We start from the raw sequence: 17,113 nt of genomic DNA on the forward strand, positions 1-17,113 counted from the left end.
GACATTAAGCAATTTTTCCAAATCTTATTATTTAAAAGACTGAGGTCACTCTTTTAAAAGCTGATAAGAATTCAATCTAACTTGTTTTAGTAGCATATTTTTTAAAATGGTAATTCCTCTGACAGCAAATTTTTAGTGCCAGGAAAAAAAATCAAATGGGAATATTTTAAGAATCCAATTTTCTTCAGGAAATACATTAAGTAGTTTCTTAATCTTGATATTTAAACCTCATTAGGTATGTTTAGAGAAAGGAAGGAAGGAAAGAGACTGAGAGTGGGTGGGAGAAATGGAAGGAGGGAGGAAGGAATGAACAGAGGGAAGAAAGGAAGAAGGAAAAGAAAAGGCAAACCGGTGGAGGAAAGGAAACGGGCAAGGAAACGGGAAAATTCAGTAGGGTAACACCCAAGTGTGCTACAGAGTGTCCTACAGAAAGGTTGTCCTCATTTCCCCTCTAGGAGGCTCTTTGTAAGAATGGGAGGAAATGGGGTTTAGTAAAAAACACTTGACCCTCTGAAGAGAGTCCTATGCTCTTGGCTAAATCATATAATCCCATTTAGCCTCAGTTTCCTTCCATACTGTACAGGAATTAAGCCCTTACTCTATATAAATCATAGGGACATTGGGTAAAGCACCTAGCACAGTCCTTGCACAGAAGAGATGATCAATAAATGGTGAACATGATGGTGGCCAAGAGAAATGAGTTGAAGGCAGACCCTAAGTTATTTTCACTCTACAGCACCTTTCTGAAAGAGCCTTAGATAGCTGCAGCCAACATTTGCACATGTTATATTCCAAATATGAAAAAGTGAGACAAAAGCACAAAATGCATATGAACACAGAACTACCACGTATGCTCACTGTATTGAAGAAAACCCAAATCACCAGCAACTAAGAAGAAATAGTGTAGTTTCTCTAACTTTCATCTTTATTGGGCAAAGAATTGGGGAAGACTGTTTCTGAGACTGTTTATGTGGTAGAAATTGGAAAGAAAATGTGCTAAGGATGTGGAGAAAAAGGAACACTCGTGTACTGTTTGTGGGAATGCAAACTGGTGCAGTCACTGTGGAAAACAGTATAGAGGTTCCTCAAAAAGTTAAAAATAGGGATGCCTAGGTGACTCAGAGGCTAGGTGTCTGCCTTTGGCTCAGGGTGTGATCCCGGAGTCCCAGGATCAAGTCCCATATTGGGTTCCTTGCATGGAGCCTGCTCCTCCTTTCTCTGCCTCTCTCTCTCTCTCTCTCTCTGCCTCTCTCTGGGTCTCTCATGAATAAGTAAAATCTTAAATTAAAAAAAAAAAAGTTAAAAATAGAACTACCCTACATTCAAGCAATTACACTACTGGGTATTTACCCAAAGAATACAAAAACACTAATTCAAAGGGATACATGCACCCCTATGTTTATAGCAGCATTATCTACAATAGCCAAAATATGGAAGCAGCCCAAGTGTCCATCAATTGATGAATGAATAAAGAAGATGTGGCGCGCACACACACACACACACACACACACACTGGAATCTTATTTAGCCATAAAAAAAAAAAAAAAAAAAGAATGAAACTTTGCCATTTGCAATGACTTGGATGGAGCTAGAGAGTAGTATAAGCCAAATAAGTCAGTCAGAGAAAGACAAATACCATATGATTTTACTCATATGTGGAATTTAAGAAACAAAACAAACCAGCACAAGGGAAAAAAGAGAGAGAGAAACCAAGAAACAGACTCTTATAGAGAACAAACTGATGGTTGCCAGAAGGGAGGTGGTGGGAGGATGGGTTAATAGGTAATGGGGATTAAGGAGTGCACTTGTCATGATGAGTACCAGGTGATGCATGGAAGTGTTGAATCACTACACTGTACACTGTAACATGTAACAACTGTATGTTAACCATCTAGAATCAAAATAAAAACTTTGAAAAAAAGAAAATGATCGAGCTTTGAATTCAACAAGATCTGGCTTGAAAGCTGGCTTCATTACTTACTAGTTGTGTAAATTCAGGCATGTTTGTTCATCTCTGAGAGCCTCAGTTTCTCCATCCCAAAATGGGAAAAGCAACACCTACTTTATAGGGAAGCTAGGAAGAATGAATGAATTAGCAGAGTAGGCACTCTGGCATATATTAAACACTCAAATAGATTCTATTACATTAAGTTGAATCACATGAAACTATTGACAGTCATGGTTTATAACTTACAAAAATTGCAATTCCACATGGTTTCACCTAATACTACAGTGACTGAGACAGTAAATAGGCATGAACTAGAAAAACAAGTGAAAATTCTCAAGAATGCAATGAATTATACTATCAAAATAAGAAGGCAACTAACATCTAAAAGGTGTGTGTGTGTGTGTGTGTGTGTATAAATTTTTTAAAAAGTAGGCTCCACACCCAGCATAGAGCTCAACACAGGGCTTGAATTCACGATCTTAAGATCAAGACTCAAGACCTAAGCTGAAATCAAAAGCCAGACGCTTAACTGACTGAGCCATTCAGGTGCCCCATAAAAGGCGTTTTATAAGACTGGCTCATGATTCCAATAACATGGCAGTTAATATTTATAAAATACTTACAACAGGGCAAATACTATCCCATATATCTGATATCTGTAATATCAGCTTAGGTGATATTGCAGTGAAGAACTCAGTGAGACAGATTCAACTATTCTCCCCATTTTACAGAAGAAATGGAAGCCTAGAGAAATGAAGTAACCTGCTCAATGTCACAGAGCTGGTAAAGCCATGATATCAGTCTGGAGCTGTCTAAATCCTGAGCCTGAGTTCTTACTCATCACTTAAAATTGCCTCTGAACACTGCAAAGCTGCTTGTTTTGCTTTTAAAAATTATGGGTAGGCAAGGGACTAGAATAGGCATTTCTCCAAAGAAGATATGCAAATGGCCAATAAACACATGAAAAGATGCTCAACATCATGAATTAGAAGAAAAATGCAAGTAGGGGATCCCTGGGTGGCTCGGCGGTTTAGCGCCTGCCTTTGGCCCAGGGCGTGATCCTGGAGTCCGGGGATCAAGTCCCATGTTGGGCTCCTTCCATGGAGCCTCCTTCTCCCTCTGCTTGTGTCTCTGTCTCTCTTTCTCTGGGTCTCCCATTAATAAATAAATAAAATCTTTTTTAAAAAAATGCAAGTAAAAACTACAATGAAATAGCAACTCACAGCCATCAGGATGGCTATCGAAAAAATCCCAGAACACTGCAAGTTGATGAGTATGTAGAGAAATTAGAAACCTTGTGCACTAGTAGTAGGAAAGTAAAATGTACAGCCTCTGTGCAAAATAGTATGGAAGTTCCTCAGAATATTCAAAATAGAATTACCAAATGACCCAGCAATTCCTCTTCTGGGTATATACCCAATAGAACTGAAAGCATGGTCTTGAAGAGGCATGTGTACACTCATGTTCACTGCAGCATTATTCGTAATAGCTAAAACATGAAAACAACCCAGGTGTCCATTGACAAATGAATGGATAAGCAAAATGTGTATACATACAATGGAATGTTTCTTGGCCTTAAAAAGTAGGGGAAATTCTGCAATATGTTACAACATGAATGAACCTTGAGAACTATGATTGGTGAAATAAACCAGTCACATAAAGACAAATACAGTTTGATTCTATTTATATGAAATACCTTAAAGTAGTCAAAATCATAGAGATAGAAAATAGCTTAGTAGTTGCCAGTAGCTGGAGTGAAGGAGAAAAGGGAAGTTATTGTTTAATGAATATAGAGTTTCAGTTTTACAAGATGAAAAGAGTTATGGAGACGGATGGTGGTGATGATCATACAGTAGTCCCCTTATCCGCAGTTTCGCTTTTCACAGCTTCTGTTACCTGTGGTCAACTGTGGTCCAAAAGCAGAATGATCTTCCTTCTCAAACACCATCAGGAGGTCAATAATACTAGCCTAATGCTGTATCACAGTGCCTATGTCACTCACCTCATTTCCTCTCATCACATAAGCATTTTATCATCATCACTTCACATCATCACAAGAATACAATGAAGAGTACAGTAAGATATTGGAAAGAAAGAAAGACCACATTCACATAACTCTTTTTCTTTTTAGTTTTACAACTCATTTAATGGCAACTGGTAATCATCAAATTAGCAATGGTTATTTTAAAAAGTTATTGCACTAGCTGTGCTGTCATTTCTCAAGGATGATCAGATACCCAGAGTCACAGACATTTCCCACATATGATGTGCATTATATAAATCAGACTTGATTTATCACCAGCCTTGATAAAATCAGACCTAAGGAAAGAACTAGGTCTGGGGACACATGCATGGTGTTAATATAGTGAATGTTTAGCCTGCTTTGATTATTACAAAATCAGAACAGCGAGAATATTCACAAACTTACAGTATATTGTTATAGTTGTTCTACTTTATTATTGTTTTTAATCTCTTACTGTGCCTAATTTTTAAATTAAATTTTATCAAAGGTGTTTATGTATAGAAAAAAACATAGTACATTATTAGGTTTAATACTATCCAGTTTCAGGTATCCACTGGGGGTCTTGGAACAGATATCTTGTTGATAAGGGGGGAAACTACTGATGACATTATGAATGCACTTAATACCACTTATCTGTACATTTCAAAAGGGTTAAGATGGTAAAACAAACAAACAGAAAACACAACTTAAAAAAAAATGTATGGCGACAAGAAGCAAATTATTTACAAATCACTTTCCCAGCCTTGCAAAGGATGGACATGACAGAAGGGAAGCAAGCCCCAGTTGTGAGAGTATTTCAAACTAGCACCTGCAGTAACAGGGATGATGATACATTCAAAAGCTCCATTGTAACCATGGCATTAGAGGCAACCACTTCTCCCATATCATAGTGTTATTTCAAAAGAAAAAAAATGCAGACATGCTTCGAAGTTTTCAGGAAAAATCCTAAAGTTTTAATCAAACAGCTGCTGTGTTCCCATTATGTTATAGTCAAGCCTTTTCGCTATGTGACAAAGACAGCAGAGCTTTTCATTTATTTGTTCATTTATCTATTTATGTTTATGTCTTACTTCCTGAATCCTTTCATGTAAACCGTGAACAAGTCATCACAGAAAGGAAAATGGCACTGACAGTGGATGCTATGAATCTACTCCTTTTAAAAAAAGAATTCAAGTCAAGGAAATCCCCAAATGCCACTTTCAAAGCAAGGATTGTAAAAGCAATCACACTTGCATTTAAGGCTTCTTGGAGCCGCCTCTGTGGCACCAAATCCACCAAAGATAAAGAAGATGTTTGCGCTAAGTTGGGAAAGTGGAGACATCAGCATTTCTGCCTTTAGCCCATTATTTCTGTTCTCCAGACAGCACCTGATAAAGCACTGAGAGTGTTGTCTTCTGAGCAGCCACTGCTCCTGTGAAGCCTGTGCTCAGGGGTTTCCCTGGGGTTTCCTCTCCGACAATTGCAGCAGAGACTCTGAGAGGAGCCCAAACGAGCTCTGCCTTAACCTTCCCGTAAACTGATATTTCCATAGAGGATTAAGACAAACATTTCAAATGAGTGAATTTCCTTTACTAAAAAACTAAAGTGACAATAGTAGTACCAAGAGAAATATACAAAGATGATGAATAAGACACACTTTTGTCTTGGGCATGCAAAAATCTAGAGCAAAAGGTTAGATGGAGGTGGGCTACACAATTCCCTCTTATTTCTTATGCTCTATGTTGGAGCTCTAATAAAAAGTTATACAAGAATTACATTGAGGCCTGGTCTACCAGGAGGAAGAGGGAGAAAGTCTAAGTGCTTCATATTATCTGATATATGCTGATGCTGCATGGTATATATTTCTGTATTCTTATTATAAATTTTTCTATTCAGAAGAATGTAACTATGTCTCTTTTCTAATAAAGTATTTCCAGAACTCTGGGGATGCCAAACAGTTCCTTGTTGAATTGGTAAGAATGAAAATCTCTATCCTTGAGGTCCCTATAGAAGGGAACAAGATTCCTTCTCCAAAAGTATGCTGGGCAGCTCCCTTGGGCTAAGGAAGTCAAAACTCCCTCTGACCAAAGAGGTAGGGTTATATGTGCTCCTGAACTAACTAAACAGAACACAAAAGAAAAGGCCAAAGTGGAGAATATCACTATTACTAAATCCAAGTCTCGGAAAGCTGAGGGGAACCAGAGGGTCTTCTTGGCTTTGGTCACCTGCCAAGCTTCATATTTTCCCCCTTATCTTCTGACACTGTGGTGTCTTTCTTGCTTTTCCCTTTATGGTTATGTCTCCCACATACCCATATTCAGTTTTACAATATTACATGTATAATGTGAGATATTTCACATTTAACACTTTGAACACTTCTGGAAAGAGAATGGCTAAAATTAAAAGCAGCTAACATCTACTCTATGTGTCAGGCACCAGGCTGAGCCCTTTACTGTATATAATCTGTTTTGATCTTCAAAACTGCCCTCACTTACCCCATTTTATAGATAAATACGAAGAAATTAAACCATTAAAAGTCACACAGCAAAAAATAAAATAAATAAAATAAAATAAAATAAAATAATAAAATAAAAAAGTCACACAGCTAGTGAAAGAACTCAGATGGACACCCAGGTCCAGTGGGACTCAAAAAATTACAATCTTTAACTTATTACAATTCTCCCCAAAATCAGTATACTTTTAAAAGCCTTTTTTTGGGGGGGAGGGGGGAGCCTTTTTATTATATTCCGAATCAACATTTTCATGAAATCAAGAACAATGACATATTTATGCATAAATTGTTTCTTTCTTTCTCATCCTTTTATAATATTCTTTCTACAACATTTAAGATAACACATTTAAAAAATTGTTTTACTAAAGGACTTGTATTTCAGCCATATGGCAAAATATGTACTCTGACCAACAGTCTAACAAAAAACATTTTGATAAGCTATAAAAATATTCATTTTACCTAATTCAATAGGCTGGCAAGTGTTTAAGAAATTCACAAAGGCTCAAAAATTAAGTGAAATGGGCAACTCAGAAAAGAAAACAGAACACAGTTTTTACTAATATTGATATTTGCTAAAGTGATATTAAGTGTCTACTTTCTTGGTCAGATGGATACACAGTACAGCTCATCCATAATCTGTAATAAAGCTGGAACCCAAAAGACCTACACATGAATGTAAATTAGAATTAGGGCCCCCTACCGGACAAGGAAAAACTTCACGTCCAAACAAAATTTTTTTTTCTCCTGAGACTTTATAACCACAACCTTCATATAAGATTTTCATGCCAAATTCATATCTGATGGATAGACCAAAAAGCCTCAAATCAAGAATTTAAAGTCATTCTGGGGGTGCCTGGCTAGCTCAGTTGGTAGAGTGTGTGACGCTGGACCTCAGGATTGTGACTTTGAGCTCCACCTTGGGTGTAGAGATTACTTTAAAAAATAAAATCTTAGGGTGCCTGGGTTGCTCAGTAGGTTGAGCTTTTTCAGCTCAGGTCATAATCCTGGGGTCCTAAGATTGCCCTGCATAGGGCGCCCTGCTCAGCAGACAGCCTGCATCTCCTCCCCACTCCTGTTCTCTATCGCTATCTCTGTCTCTCAAATAAATAAATAAAATCTTTAAAAGTAAATAAATAATGGTACAAAAAATAAATAAATAAAATCTTTAAAAAATAATAATAGGGCAGCCCTGGTGGCTCAGCGGTTTAGTGCCACCTTCAACTCAGGGTGCGATCCTGGAGACCTGGGATGGAGTCCCACGTCAGGCTCCCTGCATGGGGCCTGCTTCTCCCTCTGCCTGTGTCTCAGCTTCTCTCTCTCTCTGTGTCTCTCATGAATACATAAATAAAATCTTTAAAATAATAATAATAATAATAATAATAATAATAATAATAATAATAATAAAAAAGTTGTCCTGGGCTACCAGGCAAAAGCTAACAAAACACCTTGCAGGAGGAACCTACATGACTCCATAATTACAAAAGAAAGTTGCAGGGATGCCTGGGTGGTTCAGCAGTTAAGCATCTGCCTTTGGCCTAGGGCATGATCCTGGAGTCCCAGGATCCAGTCCCGCATCAGGCTCCCTGCATGGAGCCTGCTTCTCCCTCTGCCTATGTCTCTGCCTCTCTCTCTCTCTGTGTCTCTCATGAATGAATAAATAAATAAAATCTTGAAAGAAAGAAAGAAAGAAAGAAAGAAAGAAAGAAAGAAAGAAAGAAAGGAAGGAAGGAAGGAAGGAAGGAAGGAAGGAAGGAAGGAAGGAAGGAAGGAAAGAAAGAAAGAAAGAAAGAAAGAAAGAAAGAAAGAAAGAAAGAAAGAAAGAAAGAAAGAAGGAAAGAAAGAAAGGAAGGAAGGAAGGAAGGAAGGAAGTTAGTTAGTTAGTTAGTTAGTTAGTTAGTTGAAGAAAGTAAGTTGTTACAGCCTCAAATCATAAAGCATAGAAAGCATCATAGAAGAGACCTAACAATGACTGGAGTTAACGGAATGATCAGAAATGGAACATAAAAGTTTAAAGAAAAATGTTAAAGTATTAAAAACATGGGTAAGAAAGAGCAAGACACTGTAAAATCTTACACAGGTTGTGATCTGATATCATGGTTGTGTAAGAGAATGTCAGTATCCTTAGGAGATACAAGCTAAAGTATTTAGGACTGAATGCCAATTTTGAAACAGCTAAGTAAAACATAAAGCAAATATGGAAAATCTTAGCAATTAATGAACACAGGTAGTATGTATAAGGGTGCTCACTGATTACTGAGAAAATTACAATTACTGAGAAAATTATTAAATATTTCATTAAAAAAAGTTTTAAAAATTCCAAAGCAGATTTTTAGAAGATCAAGATGGAACTTCTAGGAATAGGAATGAAAAATACAATGACTAAAATCGCCAAGTGCAATGTATGGGTTCCATAGCAGAAAAGAGAGTATGTGAATTGGAAGATAGAATGGAATAAATTACCTAGAATGTAACCCAAAGAAAGAAACACGGAGAAGTATGTAAACGGGGTCAAGAGATAGGGAAGATCAAGTAACAAATTCTAACAAGCTTAACTAGAATTTAAGAAGGTGTAGAGGCAATGTCTGAAAAGAGACTGACTGAGAGTTTCCAGAACTGATGAAAAGACAACTGCACAGACTGAGAAAGTCCAGTGAAACCCAAAGAGGAAAAACAAGAAAAAAAATCTGTATCTAAACATGAAACTGCATATATACTAGGCAAATACTAACCAAATGGAGCTGGTATAGCTGTGTAAGGGGGGTGGGGGGGAGGAGTCACTAGAGATAGAGACACAAATCACAAACAGTTCAATTTACCAGGAAGAAATAATTCTGAACTTGTATGAACCTAAAAACATAATCTCCTAATATGTAAAAGAAAAATCTCTCAGAACTCTATAAAGGAAAATAGGCAATCTAATAACATACTGGAAAATTCTAATGTATTTTTGTCTAACTGATAGTGCAGGCAGACACAAAACATCAATAAAGATACATATTTTAACAGAATTAACGGCCTTGACCTAATGGACATATTTAGAATTCTGCAAACAATAGCAGCAGTTGCTCCAGAATTCTTTCCAGGTTCACAGGTAATATTTATGAAAAGCGACCTACATTAGTGGACATAAAACCATGCTCAACAAATTTCAAATAATTGGTATCATTAAGCCAGTTTTCTCTAACCATAAAACAATAAAGTTAGAATCAATAACTAAAATGCAAAATTATAAAAACCGAATATATTTGGAAATTTAGTAACATAAATAATTCATGTATCAAATAAGAAGTAATAATTAAAAATATCTAGGGATGGACATATCCAAAAAATGTGAGATTATGAGCTAAAGCTAAAGGAAGAAGGACCTATACCTCCATAGCAAGTAAACATTGTAATGACTCCCCTGAAGCATCTATGGCCATTTTGCAATCATACACTGATAGAGGAATGCCACACTTCAAGAAGAACTGCTGGACATTGTTGAAGCTAAAAATGGACCATGGCTACACTACAGTCCCAATCAGGAGTGGCCTTAAAAGACAACGGTGATAGGGAATCTTCCCAATAGTCAGAGTTCAGGACAATGCATTTGTTCATCTTCTTTGCGTCAAAGTGAAGACAAAGTGTCAGGAGGTTAAATATATAGACTCTTGGGAACTTGGACCTCAGCAGAGTCCCATCACCCTAACCAGTAAGAGTGGCTCACTGTGCCTAAACTGTGCAAACAACAATGATTTATGCTGAACAACTCCCTTCCTTCTAGGACTCTGGAATTTTGGTACCTGCTAGGCAGAGGGTGCCCATGTGATGAGCTTCCAATAGAAACTGTGAAACTTAGTTTCCAATAGAAACTAAGTCTCTAATAAGCTTCTCTAGTAGACAGTATTTTGCCCATGTTGACATAACTTGTAGCTGGGAGGAATTAAGCATGCCTGGTGTAATGCCACTGAGAGAGAACTCTTAAAAGTGTATACCTGGACCTCATCCCATATGCCTTTTCCCTTGGTTGACTGTACTTCATATCCTTTTGCTATAATAAATCATAGACATGAGTACAACTATATGCTGAGTCCTGTAAATCCTCCTAGTAAATTGCTGTCTGGGGAATTCCCAACACAGCTTTACCTTCAGCCAGTTTCTTTATTATTGGTCTCTCCAGTGCTGGCACAAAGGACACGTGAATAGACTAGCCATGGTAGCAGAGACTGAAGCTATATATAGGCCCAACACCATTATCTCCCACTCACCAAGGCTGATATTAGTACTGCCTACTGTCAAATATCAAATCTGACAGCAACAGAAAATAATGCTGTGCCCCTTATACAGTATCATCCCTAAGAAGACCAAACAACCATTTGGTGACAAGCTGAATACACTGGACTGCTTCTACTCTGAAAGTGGTCTTGCTAGAGACCAATACTTATTCAAGTAGGGGCTTGCCCTTGCTGCCAGTAATGCCTCAGCTAGCACCATTATCTCAGTGTTTGATCACCAAAGGGCAACCCACAAAATATTCTACCAGACTGAGGAACCCAATTTATAGAAAAGGAGATATAACAGAAGCATATAACCATGGGATCCTTTGGTCATATCATATAGCATACTGCCCCAAACAGAAGCATATAACCATGGGATCCTTTGGTCATATCATATAGCATACTGCCCCAAAGCTGTCAATTTAAAAGAGTGATTCAACAACATGTTGAAGGTACAGATAAGGCATTAGGTCACAGATGACACCCCATAAGGCTGGGATGCCATAACTAGGAAGCAACATATATGCTAAAAATCAACAACCATTGTATGGTATTATGTCCCCAGCAGGTAAAATACATGGTGCTAGGAACCCAGAAGAAGCAAGATTAGCCATTATTCCCACCCACTTGGGGAACGTTTCCAATCTCCAGAAATTAGGGCTCTGCAGATTTTAGAGAACTTGGTTTCTGAAGGGAGAACACTTCCACCAGGAAACAGAAGTCCCACTAAATGTTAAACTATGCCATTCGTGCTCCTTATGTCAAGTGATATCAGAAAAGAAGGAAAAGCATGATCCTGACAGGAGTAATTAATGCTCATCAGGAGAAGGTAGGTCTGCTGTTATATAACAGAGGCAGGAAGCAATACATCTGGCCAATAAGTCTTCTTAGGCATATTTTGTTCTTCTTTTGCCCAATTTCAATGGTAAATGGACAAATGAAGCAGTCATAGCCTTTGGCCAAGGACTTGGAACTCAGAGATAAGGGTCTGAGTCATCATACCATAAAAGCCACCTAGAACAGCAGAGATGCTGAGATTGAAAGGACGAAAATGGATATTTGAAGAGGGGGATGAGTTTCACTTGTGTCCTCAGGATCAGCTGCAGAAACGAGGACTGCAGTTTATTTCACTAACCTTCCTTGTATAAGTTTCCCCCAATGAAAAGAAGCCCACCACAGATGTAAAGGAATGGTCCCAAAACTTTTATGAAGCAAGTAAACACAAGTGGCACCAAAGGCAGACTGGCATGGTCACTAGCTGCACCCCCAAGATGCCATCTTCAGGAATGAACGGCACATTTCTCCAGCTGCTGGATGGTTGCTATCAGCTGCTAGTCCTTTCCTGGAATTAAACCAGGTTGATAGAGCCATCTTGCCCAAGATCACACCCTCTTTTCAGGGAGGCAGCATCCAATGATAAGTCAGATGCAAGGAATATAAAGGCTTGGCTGTCTTGCCCAACTTGTGGCAACTCTTAAGTGTCATCCTAGTTTCAGAATGGCCCTACTCTTCCTTCTACTCAATCCTGTTTCCTTCTCTTCTCCCCATAGATGTTGATCCAGAAAGCACTCTCTAATAAACTTCCTGCATGTGTATCTCCATTTCAAATTCTGCTTCCCATGGGAACCTAAACTGCAACAACAGTTGTATTAGCAAGTTCTAACAAACATTCAAAAATAGATAATGCTACTATTACCCATATTATTCAATGGTACTAAAACAGAATAATTCCTATCACTTTATAAGGCTACCAAAACTCCATATCAAAACATGAGAGTATGAGATAGGAATACTACAGGCCAAGTTTACTCATGAACAAAGATGCAATAATCCTAAAGAAAATATTAGCAAACCAATTCAGCATTATATAAAAACTAGGATACTTAATGACCAAAGTTTATTTTATCGTATGCAAGGCTGGTTAAACAAAGAAAAAACATTATGTAATTGTTCTGATTAAGAAATTAAAGAAAAAATATTATGGCAGTATACATTAAATATAGAAAAAGCACTCAGTACATTCAACATTCACTCATGATTAAAAAATGATTATCTTAGCAAACTGGGAGTAAAAGGGACCTTTCTTAATCCAACATAAGCCCTTTAACCAAACAGCAAACTTTTTTTTTTTTTTTAAGATTTTATTTATCTACTTGACAGAGAAAGAGAGAGACAGAGAACACAAGCAGGGGGAACAGCAGAGGGAGAGGGAGAAGCAGAAGCAGGCTCCCCCCATGAGCAGGGGGCCAGATGCAGAGCTTGATCCCTGGACCCTGGGACTACAACCTGAGTAGAAGGCAGATTTTTAACCAACTGAGCCACCCAGGCACCCCAACAAACATCATTCTTAATGATGGAATACAGAAAATATTTCTTTAATATCAGGAACATAGCAAGATTACCTTTTTCAGCATGGTATTAAGAGGTCTTAGCCAACTCAGTAAAGTAAAAAAAAGAAAAGTATAAGGATTACAAAGAAAACAATAAGACTATCGTTATTTGCAAATGACTGATGCCAGAGGGGAAAAAAAAAGGTATGAAATAGGATTACTAGAAGTTTACTAAGGTTGTTGAAATAAAAACAATCGAGAAAAATCAACTGCCTCTGTTAATGACGAAAATCTCTGTTAGTGAATACATACAACTAAGAAGAAGAAAAGGAAGAGGAAGAAGAAAAGCAAGAGGAGGGGGAGCAGCAGCAGCAACTAGCAAAAAACAGACACTATGATTTAACAGATATTGGGAGCAGAATAAAAAAATATTAAGTATTTGTTGGGGCACGCAGGCGGCTCAGTGGTTGAGTGTCTGCCTTTGGTTTAGGTCGTGATTCCAGGATCCTAGGATAGAGTTCCGTGTCAGGCTCCCTATTGGGAGCCTGCTTCTCACTCTGCCTATGTCTCTTCCTCTCCCTGTCTCTCATGAACAAATAAATAAAACCATAAAAAATATTAAGTATTTGTGAATCAATCTAACAAAAGACATGACTTCTATGGAGAAAATTATAAAATTTTATGAGAGACATTTGAGATCACTTAAGTACATGAAGAGACCTACATGTTTAAAATGGTAAAGATATCAATTCTCTCAAACTGATCTACAAATTCAGTCCAATCAAAATCTCAACAGGAATTTTTTTAAAAACTTGTCAAGCAGTTTGATAATATACATGGAAGGATCAAGAATACACAGAATGCTCATAATTAAGAAAAAAAGTGTTTAAGGGTCATGATTTACCATATATCAGAAACTGTTCTAAGCATGAAATTATTAAGATAGTGTGATACTAACCTGGAGCAAATAAACCACTGGAAAAAAAAGAGAGAGCTCAGAAAAAATAGCACACACACAGGGAAGTCTGATAGATATATGACTAAGCTAGCACCATGGAGCAGGGGAAAATGAGACTTAAACAACTAATGCCCAGATAACTGATCAATTATCCAGAAAAAAAAAAACTGAAATTGCACCTTTACCTCATATTATATGTCTAGAAAAAGGATTCTAGACAGATTATTGAAATACTAAAACTTAAATGCAACATATGAAAATATCTTTATGATCCTGGGTATGGAAGGATTTCTTAAGACAAAAAAAGAGTAAGAAAGCAAAAGCCTCATAAATTCATACATTAAAAATAAGAATTTCTGTTCATCAAAAAATACACCACAGAGATAATGAAGACAAACCACAAATAACATTTCTGCAGGCCAGCCTGGGTGGCTCAGCGATTTAGCGCCGCCTTCAGCCAAGGGTGTGATCCTGGAGACCTGGGATCAAGTTCCACGTCAGGCTCCCTGCCTGGAGCCTGCTTCTCCCTCTGCTTGTGTCTCTGCCTCTCTCTCTCTGTCTCTCATGAATAAATAAATAAAATCTTTAAAACAAATTTTTTTCTGCAACAAAATGATTGATATATACATACATAAAAATGGTTACTATCCAAAATACGTTTTAAAAAATTCCTTCAGGAGCGCCTTAGGTGACTCAGCTGGTTGAGCATCTGCCTTCAGCTCAGGTAGTGATCATGTAGTCCTGGGATAGAGCCTTGTGTCTGGCTGTGCAATCAACGGGGAGCCTGCTTTTCCCTCTCCCTCTCCCCACTAATGCTCTCTCTAACAAATAAAATCTTTAAAAAAAAATTTTTTAATAAATAAATTTTTAAATAACAATCCCTCCAAATCACTAAGAAATTATAAGCAAAGGGGCGCCTAGGTGGCTCAGTCAGTTACACAACTGACTCTTGATTTCAGTTCAGGTCATGATCTCATGGTCATGAGATTGAGCCCCATGTTGGGCTCCACACTTGGCAGATAGTCTGCTTGAGATTCTCTCTCTTCCTCTCCCTCTGCCCCTCCCCCTTAAAATACAGAAAAAAATCTTTAAAAAATGATAAACAAAGGATTTGAACAGTATCTCACAGAATAACCAATGCACACACAAAAGAGGTTCAATGCCAATTATAATCTGAGAAATACAAATTCAAATCACAATGACATATAATTTCATACTTACAAGACTGGAAAAAATTAAGCCTGATGGGATAATTGGGACACTTACCGCTGTAAATGGGAATAACCATTTTGGAAAAACAATTTATCATCATCTATTAAGGCTGAAGTTGCATATATATCCTTTGACCCTGTAATTCCAAATCTCCATGTATTCTGGAACAGGATTTTTGAAGCTATGGTCCTGACTATTGGGAAATCAATTTAGCCAATTTTGACCAATATTTCTTTAATTAATCAATTAAGCCAATTTTGAGCAATATTTCTTTAATTAACCACAACAGACTAGATCAGAATAAAAAGTATCAGGGTACATTTGCACTCAATGAAGATAAGTATTCTTACAGGAAAATTTTGCTTCCATATGTTATATATTGTTTTTTTTTATATGTTATATATTGATACATATGTGTGTACACCACACATTACAGGTATGTGTGGTGGGTCAAGATATAAAATGTATCTCCCATTATAGATGTGATTCATTGTCAAAAACACTTCTAAGCCTCTGCCTTGGGTTAATTCTTGGACATGTAAATTATTTATAAATAGTACTGCTTGTGGTAGCAAAAACAACCCAAGTGTCCATCAACAACAAAATCAATCAATAAACTGTAGTATTCTCATATAAGGGCGTTCTCCATTAATGAAAATGAATTAACTACAACTGCAGGCATCAACACAAGTAAATCTCAGGAATACAATGTTGAGAGAAAAAAATCACAGAAGAATTTAAGGCATAAGTCCATTTATATAAAGTTCAAAAATGTATTGTTTAGAGATACAAACACAAGGGATAAGAAGCAAGAGAGTTAAAGACACTTCTGTGAGTGGGAGGAGAGCAAGAATACAGAGGGGACTTCAAAAGTAAAATGATGCTCTTCCTCCCACACTGGGTGATGGCTACATGAGTGATTACTACAAAATTATTCATATCTTGGATTATCTTTAAAATGTTTTTCTGCATTTACTCAATATTTTAATTTTCAAAAATTTAAGACATATTTACAAGTAAACCACATCTGTATTTCAAAGATGGGTAGGGAGCCTCACAAACTTTCCAGCTTATGTGGAGAAGAAAAGTGCCCAATTATTCCCAAGTAACCAAAAATTTCCTTAAGAAGAAGGGAGGAAAGGAAAGAGAAATTATTATGTGCTAAAAGCATTTTTAAACAATTTCTCTTCATACTCTTTCCTCCTTCAAATGCTCTGGTTCCCTATAGTTTACAAATCAAAAAGCCCTCTTAAAGCATAAGGCTGAATACTAGAGACAGCTCATTATATGACTGCAATGAATGAAGGAACAGAATGTTCACAGGAAAAAGCAATCCAAAATTCCTACTACGTTTAATTGAAGCTCTGGAAAACTTCAAAAGGATTTCAGTTGCTAATTCAAATGCTGGTCTATATTTGATTAAATGCAAGATTATTACTTGAACACAAAGACATAATCTTATGGTACACTGTCAAGTATTAATTTTTTTTTCCAGAGTGAAAGAAAAAAAGAATACCAAGAGATTTCTAATGGAGAAAACACACACATCAAATGATATTTTTCAACAAGGACCGAAAAAACAAACCAAAACCAAAATATTCACCCTATTTAATACAGGATCTTATAAGCACTGCAGGAAAGGGTCACTGGAATAGAATGTCATTTTCCAACTCCACCCTCCCTTTTTTCACTCTTTAAAATTTATCTTAATATTCCCTGCTTGGCACAGACACTGGCTAGGCTCCATTTTAGTAATGTTTACATCTTGCAATCTAAAGAAAGAATGAACATTTGCTTAATGCCAACTCTTAGCTTAATGTCAAATACTTGGTGGTGGTAGTAGTGACAATGTAATAGCAACAACACTAGAGAAAGTAGTCAGAGGTATAAAAAGT

The 17,113-nt window shown here is 37.1% G+C and overlaps 1 protein-coding gene and 1 non-coding gene across 14 annotated transcripts in view; both read right to left on the bottom strand.

The window, feature by feature from the left end:
• Positions 1–17,113, bottom strand: part of MAPKAP1 (MAPK associated protein 1) — a 259,089-nt gene that overhangs the window by 162,412 nt on the left and 79,564 nt on the right. The window lies entirely within an intron of this gene.
• LOC140607633 (small nucleolar RNA SNORA72) lies at positions 4,239–4,370 on the bottom strand. Its single transcript, XR_012009593.1, has one exon. It is a non-coding gene; the product is annotated as a small nucleolar RNA SNORA72 (small nucleolar RNA).

The sequence above is a fragment of the Canis lupus genome, chromosome 16 (assembly GCF_048164855.1).
Source record: "Canis lupus baileyi chromosome 16, mCanLup2.hap1, whole genome shotgun sequence".
In the NCBI taxonomy this organism is placed as follows: Eukaryota; Metazoa; Chordata; class Mammalia; order Carnivora; family Canidae; genus Canis; species Canis lupus.